General features: G+C 44.5%; 1 long non-coding RNA gene across 1 annotated transcript in view; it reads right to left on the reverse strand.

The window, feature by feature from the left end:
- The window catches only part of LOC146170870 (uncharacterized), a 32,942-nt gene extending 21,314 nt beyond the window's left edge, over nt 1–11,628 (reverse strand). Inside the window, exons 1-2 of the long non-coding RNA XR_014703090.1 lie at nt 11,509–11,628; nt 7,338–7,376 (exon numbers count right to left, since the gene is read on the reverse strand). This is a non-coding gene — a long non-coding RNA (uncharacterized LOC146170870). The remainder of the gene's footprint in view (nt 1–7,337; nt 7,377–11,508) is intronic.
- Between the last annotated feature and the right edge of the window lie 504 nt (nt 11,629–12,132).

The raw sequence follows: 12,132 nt of genomic DNA on the forward strand, positions 1-12,132 counted from the left end.
TTCAGCGTCTTTCACCGAGCGCACGAGGCTCGAGAAGAGCAGCCGGTTTGTGGCTGCTGTTGCAGACGCGGCACTATAAATAAGACATAAACATATCTCCGTCCAATATAGGTTTGAACAGGTTAAGCTTGAACCACTTGAACACGTTCATGTTCGGCCCATAATGTTCAATTTCTTGCTTCTCAACCGATAATCTAAGGTAAAGATGGATGCAAACGCCCATTTCAAACGCTTCCTCACCGGTTCCTCTCGCACGCGTCATTAAATGGTCTGAAAGCTGCAAAAATAGAATTTTTGTTTATTTTTGACGTGGCGATGGCGTCTTAACCGACGGTGTAATCGGTAAGAAAATATTATTAGAATGTAACTATCCGTCCTGCGACATATTGAAAAATCGGATGTGCGTTTTTTCTCTGAAGTTGCTACCTTTTTGCAATGCCTAACGCACTATAACTAGGATGCAGTAAAACCCATTAAACGTTTAGACGTAGCAGTCAATTAATACAAGAAAAAGCTTATACAAACAAAATTCAACCATTGATCACCTAAAAAAAACTGTCATAGTTTCGAATGGGGCACTCAAAGCTAAACAAAGATTTAGCCGTAGTCTGAAAACTCCATTAGTATATCCATGTTGTCCACAGTACTAATAGCTGTTGCATTTTTTTCGATGCTCTGGAGCCAAAAGTAAACCTGCCACCAGGCTGGATTCGTGACTATTTCTTCTAGATTTCTGGTTATGGTTCTAACGGCCGTGGCGCTTTCGGTTTACCAGGTTTGAAATGCGCCAGTGTCTTGGCGGGAGTTTCAGTGCACCTTCATGAGGCGTGCTTGTCACGTGTGCATTTATAAACCACAAGTGAATACGCTCGCGTGCTGCTGTTAATGGTTCATGCCGGACACAAAGCGCAACGTCTGCTCTAGGTAGCCTGTGCGTTTCTTCTGTACTCTGACAAGCGAAGTTGGGGTGACAGCAAAAGACCAAGAGCAGCTCATACTTTAAGGGCATTTATAAACGCCGGCATGCCAGTACAGGTACAGAACGTCGCCCCGATCTTTTTAGGGAACTTAAAAAGAGTATACACATACCATGAAGCTTCTTGCACAAAGTGCAAAAGACTAGACAACAGCGTGGCGCATTTTTTTGTGCCATCAGTTAGCATCTTACAGTGATTGCAATGGTGCATATGCCAAATGGAACCTAGGTGTTGGTGGGTCCTAATGGTTGAAGTTTAGCTTTTAATGTGGCCGGATCTCACTTTGTGGTTTCTCCAGTCTCTCCCATGAAAACCTATTAGATACTAACTTAATAAATGTTTATTTAGATTTGTAATTGCGGACACAGGTAGAATGTCATGAATAGCGGCAGAGGACTGGGTTATCTATATTTTACGCGATAAAGTATTGGGCTGCTTCGGTTGAAAGCCGGGCTCGTCCTACACCCCAAAATTCAATTACAGCGTAATAACAGGGGTGTTACTTTTGGAATGCGTATAATCTGTTGCACCTCCCCCACAAAAGAGGATTCGGGCCAGAACGAAGGCCAAGGGAGCGAAGGGCGCTCGCAAGCCGCTCAGCTAGTCAAAGTATTAAAGCTAGCGCGACATATCATGACGGAGGATGAGGAACGCGGAGAGTACATCTCTGCGACACAGGTCGCAGGTCGATAATTCAACGCGCGTCGCTGCCGGCACGGACCGGTATAGTGGCGGAGAACCGTGCCCACTAAGGCCGTCCCAAATTAGAAGCATCGGCGCCACACAGGTGACCGCTGGACTCCTTTCGGGCATGAACTCGAGCAAGCATACAATGTGCGTGCATTGACAGCTCGCTGTCTCTAAGGCAACTTACAAGAAATGGGGACGCGCGTAAAAGCCTACGCACCTGCAGCTGCCTGATTCGATTGCTGTCTCTCCGTACGCTTCCCGTGCGCCGCCTAGCATCAAAACCAATACGTCACCGGGAAGTGGTGCAAGCGATACGCGAGACAATTGACACGGGAAGAATGGTAAGGCAGGCTTCATGAGAGTAATTCTCCGAAACGCACTCTTTGCAAGGGGTCAGTGGCATGATTGCCCTCCGTTCACTCTCGCTGTGATCGCACAGGAGGGTCTCTAACAAGCAATACAAACGGTTGCGGCCACGTGTTCCTAGGCGCTCAGGGAGCACACTCCCCACAGAACAAGTCGGAAAAAAAGTCAAAAGGACCGGCGAGATATCGCATCAAACCCGTTGTGCAAAGTTCTTTATGCAGAGTTCAAGGTACAATGTTACCATTCCTCTTTCCAATAAGAAGCCATATTCCACTTGTTTGTCATAGGCATTCGAATTGGGGATAATGTACTTCGAATTTTTGCTTTTAGTTGTGAGTCTAAATTTTCACTGAGAAATGTGTCAGATAGTTCGCCTTCGTTTCCACACGAACAAACAAAATCATGATAACAAAAATTAATGTAATAAGAAGGTGCAAAGAATATTTATTTATTTTGAAAGACTGTTATCCCCTTTCAGGATTGTGTGAATCTTAAACGATCAAAATAAATAATGCACAATAAGATAAAATAAACACGCAGAGAACATGGTAATAAAAATAAAGCAGTTATTTAATACAACAACGATGACGCTCTATGACAAATTTTAGGCGCTAGCGTGTGTTAAGGTGAAATTTGCTCGTCCGCGTAATTTTCACGTTTTCGACGTCCTTTCGATACCACAGGTCTGACGTAGTGTAACGAGTGCTTTTTATTGTCTGAAGCTTGATCTCAAGCATTTCTAATCGATTATCCAGAGCTGCGACCCTTGTTTGTTCCCAAGGACTTGATGAGTACTCGCGTCATCTTGGCATTTTGATGTTATGCTATGCACTCTTGACCATTCCTCCTCGTTTTGGCGCCAGCGACGATACGGGAATATGACTAACTAAACGCAAAATAAAATAATTTCCCTTAGATTTATGTCACTGTTGGGAAGCCCGTTCGTGGTAAATAGCGAAACACCGGATCACCAATTAGGCATTCCGTATGGTAATATTGCCACGTTGAAAGCATTCGGCACATTGTGCGCGCCAATGCGAGGAGGCGAAGTTAGTATAGCCTGGGCAATTCAACTGCTAAGGAATCAGCTTTTTTGCCCAATATCATCCGCCCGGTCATTGTGCTCTAAACCTTCCTGCTCTCATGTTTAGTCGATATTGCAGGCGCCAATAAGGAGATGCAGATGTATCGAAACGTAGCCGCTTTTTACGCGATAGCCTTTGAGCTTGTGCTGCAGAAAAGGCATCGCTCTGCGCCAGTTTTCAGTAGCGTGGTGAATACGTGTCGTGAAATGATAAGTCGTGATATATCACGACTTATCAAGCTATCAAGTTCTCTCACTTGCGTTAGAATATTTATAAATTTTCTAACGCAAGTTAGAGAAATTGAGTTAAGGATATTGTAGTGGAAAGGAAGAAGACAAATTGGATATGTGAAGGACAGGTAGTGCAAAAAAAGATGACCGAATGCCTCTAAGGGTAATAAAGTGGATTCCATTAGAAGGAAAGTATAGCAGGGGGCACATGAAAGCAAGGTGGGCGGTGGAGGTCAAGGGTTTTGCCGGGGTCACGTGGATGTAGCTAGCACAGGGCGGGATTATTTAGAGGAGTACGGAAGAGACGTTCGCCCTGACGTAGGAATAATCTAGTTGATGATAATATGTGAGTTTATCACGAGAGATATCGCCGCCTCTTCAGCTTCCTCCTGGTGAATAGTATTTTTCTTCCGTCTATTGGCCAGTTCCTGTTTGTAACCTTTGAAACTGGGAGAGTTCTCAATGTTTTTAGATACGATGACGACTTTGTAGGCATTTTGAAGAGACAGAACGACAGGTTTTATAAGAAAACCGAGGAACAAATCCTAGATGTTTTTCAGGATTGCGGGTAGGGCTTAAAGTTCACATCAGAAATAGCGAAGCATTATCGCTTGCAGTTTTTAGACCTAAATATTAAGTTCACACAATAAGGTTACTGCTGGTGCTACGTCCCAGAGTTTGTGAGGATTTACCTCCTTACGAATCGGCGTACCCTAATAAAATTAAGCAAGCACTCGCGATGCGAGCGCTCAAGTGTGCTTTGCAGAGATCCTGCTGCCCCATGATGGAGAGCTTCGATAACCAGCTGAAGAGGCTTCGATCAGCGGGCTATCGCGAACACCTAGCGGTGGCCTTGATGAAGTCCCTGATACAGAATATGAAGGGACACAATCGTTTGAAGCAAAGGCAGCATAAATGGGAACTTGCAACCAGACCTGTTGTTGCCCCTTATGTGCATAAGGTGGCTCATAATTTGAAGAAGGTCGCTAGCAAACAGGGTGTCAGGATGGCCTTCGCCGCCCCAAACAATTGGTTAGCATGCGCGTACGAGTCACGGGCGATGACAATAGAAAACAAGGCTACGCTAAAAAGCACATCAAGCCCTACGCTAAATGTGCCACCGGGGTATTTATCAAATCCCCTTAACCTGTACCAAGGTATACATCAGCCAAAATGGCCGATGTGTGAGCGATTGGGCGGCGGAGCATAAGCGTTCTTTGAAAAGCAGTCAGAATTTCTGTGAACACAGAAATTAGGATTCTAAGCAGGAGCAAGGACACTCTTGCTCGTGAGTTACTCGAAGCCTCTTATATAAAAAGGCTTTGATCGGATTGCATCAGTGACACCTCAGTATCACTATGTAGTGGAGAAAGCCGTATTTTGAATTTTGTTTAGATAGGGAAGGCCTAAACTGGCACACATATGTTGCTGACTGTGTGGCTGCGTTTGTTTCTGAAGAAGAAGTTGCAATTTGGTGTTGTTTGGAAAACGAAATTGGAGTCGGCGCCTGTCCTATGTGTGTATTTGTGAGTGTCTCTTTGCTAGCGCGGTGAATATTTCCTTTTAGGAGCAACGGCTGAGCCGGCCGTGTGACGGGGACCCAGGCAATTTACAGCCAAAACTTGGAAGGCATTGCGGATGAGAAGTTCGGCTACATCGACATAGCCTCTTTTTGTTTCGAGGAGTATTGCCTGTGTAAGGCTTTGGTCTTGATACTCATCTGCAGGAATAACCTTCTGGGTGAAGAAGTTTCGGAAGAGGTACAGTCGTTAAGTGAGTTCGCAGATTCGTGGGCACTAATACTTGCTCCTGCCATTTTGCTGGATAACTAATTCATAGGATGTGAAAAACAAAGCGGCCTGTCGCTGTTTGGAATACCCTTTCTTTGTGAGAGGTGAGGTGAACATGCACGAGTTGGTTAAGTGTTGTAGTTTCTCAGGCTATTAAGCGCTCGGCGTAGGTATTTATAGGGTGACCGAGTTCACTTGGATACGCTTCTGGTCGGGATATCGACACGTTGCGTTTCCGCTGCGCTAGGTTTTAAGTAGGGAGCTTTTTAGGGTGGTGGGGCACGCACGAAATACCCGTAGTTTTGAACTCTGTGAAATACCTCGAGCACGCACAAAATATGGCTGCCAGATGCTACGCAAAGTGCTCCGGTGCCTTCTAAACAACCAAAATGCTTCAAGCCAGAGTATTGTTTTTGCAAAGTATGTCGTATCACAATACCTGTACTTTTTTACTTTTTCTGCATTCTACCAAGTGCTTTTTGTTTACCTTGTAATTACCCTCGCTTGTATTATGATCTTGTACCAGATCCTTTCATGTCTGAGCCGTTGTGTTGGAATCCTCAATTGCCAGTGCCATGTTTGGGGGCTGTAAACCCTGATAAGCCAATTTGGAGGTTTTTTTCACTGCTCTGAGCATCCGGAATGTTGATATTGAAATATAATGAAATGAATGAAACAATCCTACTAATAAAAACAACATGATCTAGGCGGATGAGATTACCTTCTTTCATACCCTATTATCGGTTTGTGATTTGGTACATAAGGCGACTGTGTCAGAGACAACTGGCCTTGAGGCAGTTCAGGGACTGTGTCTCGGCCATTGTTCAGAATGTAAATTCAAGAACGCATATGGCAGACATATCTCTTAGCGTTAGCTATTCTTTAGCGGGCACCCAGATATTTGAATGGTGGCTAGCGCCTGGTTTGCGACGTATGCTGATGAGATCGATTATAGGGTGTTTTACTGCAGTTCTTAGACGACGCAATAAGACGAAATTAGGTATGATCGCTGATAGTTTTCGCCATCGCAGCACGGCGCATACAATGGGAAAATCGCCAATATAAGTGTATGTAATCAAGGAGAAAGCAGGTGTATGCGCGTTATGTTGCATTCTATAGCATTTGCAGCTAATTTGGGGCCAGTATACGTGTCGCTCTCACTCTTCTACATCACCCGCCGTTTAGCTCTTCCTCACTCTCATGTCGCTAAAACGCCTCCGCGATCTCGCTCTGCCTTACAATAAAAAAAAAACGCTGTGAAATGTACACCCTTCACCGAACTGCAATACATATCAGGGGATAATGCTTGCTCGAATATTAAGGGAAGTCCTCAAGGTTGAGTAGATTTGTAACAACGGAGTAATTAGTCACTATTAGGTGATAGTGAGTGTAATTTTGTGTGTGGCTATTTTGCCTGAGCCGTACCTTCTATGAGTGAATTCCCACGTGTCTGAGGCTGTACGGTGGCTATTGAGCATATGCCGGTGCGGTTTTACTAACGCCAGAGAAAAACAGTTTTAAGAGCTTCGAGATGTCACAGGGGACGCAGCTGTGGTCGTACCGAGCAGTATGCGGCATTTTGGCCAAAGGTCGTGGCGAATCGTCTTGACCTCGGGCCCGACATCCGTAGTGTTTACTCCGACCGAACTGACCCTATATAAATAGGAATTTTGCCCCTGAGCAGGTGTCGCAGGAAAAGCAAGTTCGGCGTCGTTCTTGTCCACCGACCGTACTGATCGAACCGACATAACAGCGATATTTGAGGCGAACGTCAAACAAAGTGAATTGTTAGCACGATTTCCAACTTTCTACGAACCTCCGCCGAAAGAAGTATGCACTCGTGAAACTGTTCAAACAGTTGCTTTTTCAGGGCAACTTGTTTATCATTAGGTGAGTTGCATTATAGACTTTATTAAAAAACAAAAACTCTCAATCACAATACCAAATCAAAAATAATCGGAAAAAATCAGCAAATATTTATTTTTATGCTCCGTATTACCTGGATTCTCCATTGTTTGTTTATAAGAGACATAATACCAATTAACAAATGCAGAAATATTTTTCTGGCTGTTCGCGTATTTTAAAAGCGCATTGTATATAATTCCACCACATGAAAAATGTTTATGGTAGCTGAAGCCTTCATAGCAACGCGTTGCAACTTTTGAAAGAAAAGAAAACTTTTTTGCAACTTGTACTCACCACTGTTGTCGAACACAGGTTACCTAGGTTCGTGGTGCACTGCGTAGGCAAAGAAAAAACAGACAGACAATCTCAGCAGTAAGAAAGTAGGAAAGATCTAGATGTACCCCGTCCAACAGCGTATCTCTGCTGTTACTTGCAACTCCATGTCCTTAACCCTGGAGTACAAACTTAGAAAATGTGTTTGAAGTGTAGCAATTAGGCACCCATTCCTGACTCAACCGCCATCCTTATCAGCATAACCGGTGGTTAGCCATGGATATCCTAGGGGCAACCTACCACACTTGGTCCTTGGCCAACCTTGGGCGAAATACTTGCTCGGCCTGCTGCCACGCTGATTGATCATTCGAAACACAGTCCTCTCGGACAGTTTGGTAAATGGCAGCATTATGATCCTCAAGAGATCCTTACATCTATTCCTTAGTTAAGTTAACCCGGATAAGAAGAGTGAAGTGCAACAGGCCACGAGTCACCTTCCACGGCCACCAGGAGGCAAATCGGGGAATTAGATAGGGAGACTTTCATATTCAACCGGTAGCTTACTGGCTTTGTTGTACGGCGAGGACGGAAGCATGCGTAACCCTGCTACTGACTAGAAAGAGCGCGGAGGGTAGCTACCGTTGAAATAGGAGGCTATGAAAACCGATGAATAGAGCGCTACCATAAGATTATGCCACGAGGTGCAAAATGGCGACCATTGTGAAAGCAGAAGTTTGGATAGGTTTAATTTATGGGTTTAACGTGCCAAAGCGACTCATGCTATGAGAGACGCCGTAGTGGAGGGCTCAGGAAATTTTGACCACCTCTAGTTGTTTAACGCGCACCGACATCGCACAGCCCATAGGCGCCTTGCTCTTCGCCTCCACCGAAAAGCAGCCGCCGATGCCGGGATTCGATCCCGCGTCCTTGGGCACAGTAGTCGAGCGTCGTAAGCTCTGAGCCAACCCTGCTGGGCAAAAGCAGAGGCGTGGCTATTCCTCCCAGTGCCGAGACGCTCTGAAGTAATTTTTAGGTAGACCTCGTATTCCATAACCAAGCTTTGGTCTGCCACACGACACAGATCTGCCACGCTTCTAACATTCCTTGAAAAAGGCCGGACCCCGGCCGAAACGTAGGAATAAAGCTTACTGTTTTTCCACCGTGCGTCATCACCTTTACGTTTATGCCCTACCGGACCCATTCGAGCTTCAATCCCCTTCCTATATATATATATATATATATATATATATATATATATATATATATATATATATATATATATATAAAGCGAACTTTAGGGCCGAGAAAACTATATGTTTACGTAGAAAAAGCTTGGATGAACATATGTGGGACTGCCCGTACAAAGGCCTCACAGGTCGCGCGGGTTAAAAACCAGCATGCCCGCAAGTTGCCTGCGTGGGTCCCTAAAGAGGTACTAGAGAGAATGGCCTACTGAACGATGGGCTTCATGCAGAAAACTCTTGGGCTGCCCCAAATGGAGCTAGCTGCCCACCGAAGATCTCGATAGTTTTCGCATGGGCTGTGGTGGGGCTGGAAATTGGTCATACCTGCTGCGGCCCGCATCGATATCGTGCGGGGCACAGTAGGCCAGAGGTGGCGCAATTGTGGGACTAAAACAAATAGAGGATGGGCTAGCCCAAATGGAACCGCCCACTCAAGAGTCGAATACGTCATGCACGGGCCGCAGCCGGACTGAAAATCGGGTATGCCCCGACGCTGCCCGCGTGGAACTCTTATGGAGTATTAGAGGCACATGCAAACATATATTCGTACTCTAGCGGTAAATATAGGATGAGCTCAATCGCAGTTGCGCATGGAAGCCCGCAGCGAGCCCCAAATTGGCAATAGGCAGCCTTAAAACTGCGAAAATTCGACATCCTATATTTAAAGGTGCCATTTTGCTATGTATTCATATTACACGCGCCGCTAACTGCCCCTTTGGTGGTTCCACAGAACTGTTCAAAGCGTATATAAGCAGAAAAAGAGGCAGCAGTAACTGTTCCTCTTTACGAGTAGATACTGAACTACATGTTATATTTCCCGGAGCCATTATTATACGACACATACGGCGATATAAATTTTCACACCAACATTTAGGGGCAATCTGGATAACCGATATTATTTTATTGTTGGGAATAAATTTATCTTTTTTGCTGAGTTTAGATTACTAGGTGAATAAATAGTGCTCAGTGTTTCGTATTTACTGTTAATGGAATTTGGGCAGCCCCGAAAATGCTACTTCAACACATGAGGGCAACACATGGGCCAGCACAAATCGGGCTGGGCTCGGTGAAGTCTGCATCGGTACAATTCAGGTATTGGAGGTATCAACTGACACGAGCATTAAAACGTTGATCATGGGGGTTGCACCCGTCTTTATAAACGTAAGGCTGATTAGTGCTTTTGGCATGCGGCCCACATTAGCTATGTTATGTTAGGCACCTCTATCTGTCTGGAACTTGCATATATGCTTATTTGTTAATGCTCATTTCACTATGAATGATTTGGTAGAATATTTAAATATTTGGTTTTTACATCGTGCTTACAATATCTCTGCACCGCATGAGTTTATCATTTCAGTTTTATTTCTGTTCGTCTATGCTTTGAATACGTAGTGCATATGTTCACTTCATGACTCACTTATGCATAATTTCCTGATTAAAATCATCAACACACAGAAGGTCCACCTGATATAGATATAAAGCCCCATTTCAAGCACGCAATCCGAAATGTATTTGCGTGGCTTAGGAGTCGCGTGTATCACTCTGGAATAAGATGGCGGAATTTAATTTTTTTTCAAAAGAGCTACCCTAGTTTGCAGCTAGAGAACTCCTCTATCCAATCATGACACTGTGTCCACGCATGCAATCTATTATCTACCCAATTTATTTTAAAGAGGCATGCTACTGATTTCTCTCTCAGAGCGCCAATAGAGCGTATAGAGGCTTGGTTATTTCTTCTTGAAAAGGAGCTTTAACGTTGTCGTGGTAATATTATGCATCCGCCGGCTCAAACTGAGCGCGACCAGTCGAGCCTGCTGTCATTATGCCACCTGCCTTCAATGTCCTACATATTATTTTGTTTTCCGTATTCCGCCGCCAAGCCGCACAGCATGCATTTCCGTAAACTAGTCAAAGTTTACACTTTCTGTCGCCACACAACCTCAAACCTATCTTCTTTTTCGAGCTTACTGTCAATCTCAAGCCTCGCATTCCTCCACTCGTGCCCTAACCTTGCTTTTGCGAGGTAGTCCCCTATCGGTCATTTCTTCTAGCGCCAGACTCAGGGTACGCCTTTGTCATAGCCTTTGTCATAGATGTTTCCTTCCCCTGCAGCCACCAGCCGGGTTCTTTCATTAGCAGTCCCCCCCCTCAGTTGCGAATTTCTCCATCCTCATCACAAGCTCCTAAGTCAGTGCGCCAGCCGTTGCCTTTGAACCTCTCTCCTCCCATCCCCATTATGACACACAAATTTAATGCGTCCCCTCTGTCACTTACTAACCGTGAAAGGTTGCGCGTCCCGCTGCTCAAAACTGCAATCGCTGGCAGTTTGCTAATTACGCCGATTATGCCAATAATTACGCCGTAGATGCCCAATCCAGGAACCAGCGCCCAATCTACTTTCATCAAAACTGTTAATGACACTGTAGTTGCTAGCTTTATTCCATGACAATTATCCGTTGTGAGTTTTTTAAAATGCAAATAACGTCAACTTACCGGCAATATTCATTGACTCGCCGACCTTTCCTCCCCATGCAATAATCAGGACATCCCGGTATGGAATCCGCCTTTTGTGATTTCTCTTAAGCATGGACCATTAAGGATGTTCCTCGCTTGATATTAAAGGCGTTAATTTGAGAAATACACTAATGTTACCTCGGATGCTCTGAAATGAGTAAGGTTGTGTTGAGTTCTGCACCTTCCTTCCCTCTACTATGCTGAAGCCGCAGTCATCTAAAAGATTCTGGTGTCGTTGTCAAATGTTTTTACTTTTTTTTAATTCTGGTAGAATGCTGGCGTGGAGCAACGTATAAGAACTATTGCTTCAAACGCACCGCAGTACGCGCTTTCTCCATGCTTAGGAAATGTTGATAACCAAGAGTTCTCTTTTCTCTGACAAAGGCCTTTGGCGGCAGCAGCCTTTCGTAAAGTGAGGCTAGATTTTTACTTACTTGCCCAACTAAGCTATCCGGGATGGAGACGACGATTGTTCCATCGCAGCCGCTTAACTTCACCCCGCCAGGAAGATTTTTAACAACCGTCTGGAAAAAAGTGGCCACTGCGTATTTTACCGCAGCAGCCAATAGAGAGCTTCAGTATTTTTCCACAAGAACAAAGAGGCTATTGCGTGCGTTAAATTAGTATTACCTAAAATGCACTAGTTGGCAATGTTTGATTTGATCCACAAGAGACGATTATTACTCAATGTAAAATTTACATCACCGGAGAGCATATCTATTCACAGAAAAATGCCACAAATTATTAAGACTTGTTTTCGACATATGCAGAAAATACATAGAAAATACAAAATCGTACTACGTGGCCACCCCCCTTTGGTTGTATCTTGGTGATGCCCTCGGGTAATTACCGAGCTCGTGACAACAGGTCTCGCTTCAGGATTGGCCATCTGAAGCATGGCCGTATGACTGTGTTCACATTTTTGACGGTTTGTGTAACTTACCGTTTTCCTAATTATGTTTCGTAATTACAGGTAATTGCTATTAGAAAAGGATTTTTGAAAAACGTCATCAATTCATATATCTTTGGATAGCCTCTGTCGGCTATAAATGCACAAG

The sequence above is a fragment of the Amblyomma maculatum genome, unplaced genomic scaffold (genome assembly GCF_055883805.1).
Source record: "Amblyomma maculatum isolate TAMU_Amacu unplaced genomic scaffold, ASM5588380v1 scaffold_30, whole genome shotgun sequence".
NCBI lineage: Eukaryota > Metazoa > Arthropoda > Arachnida > Ixodida > Ixodidae > Amblyomma > Amblyomma maculatum.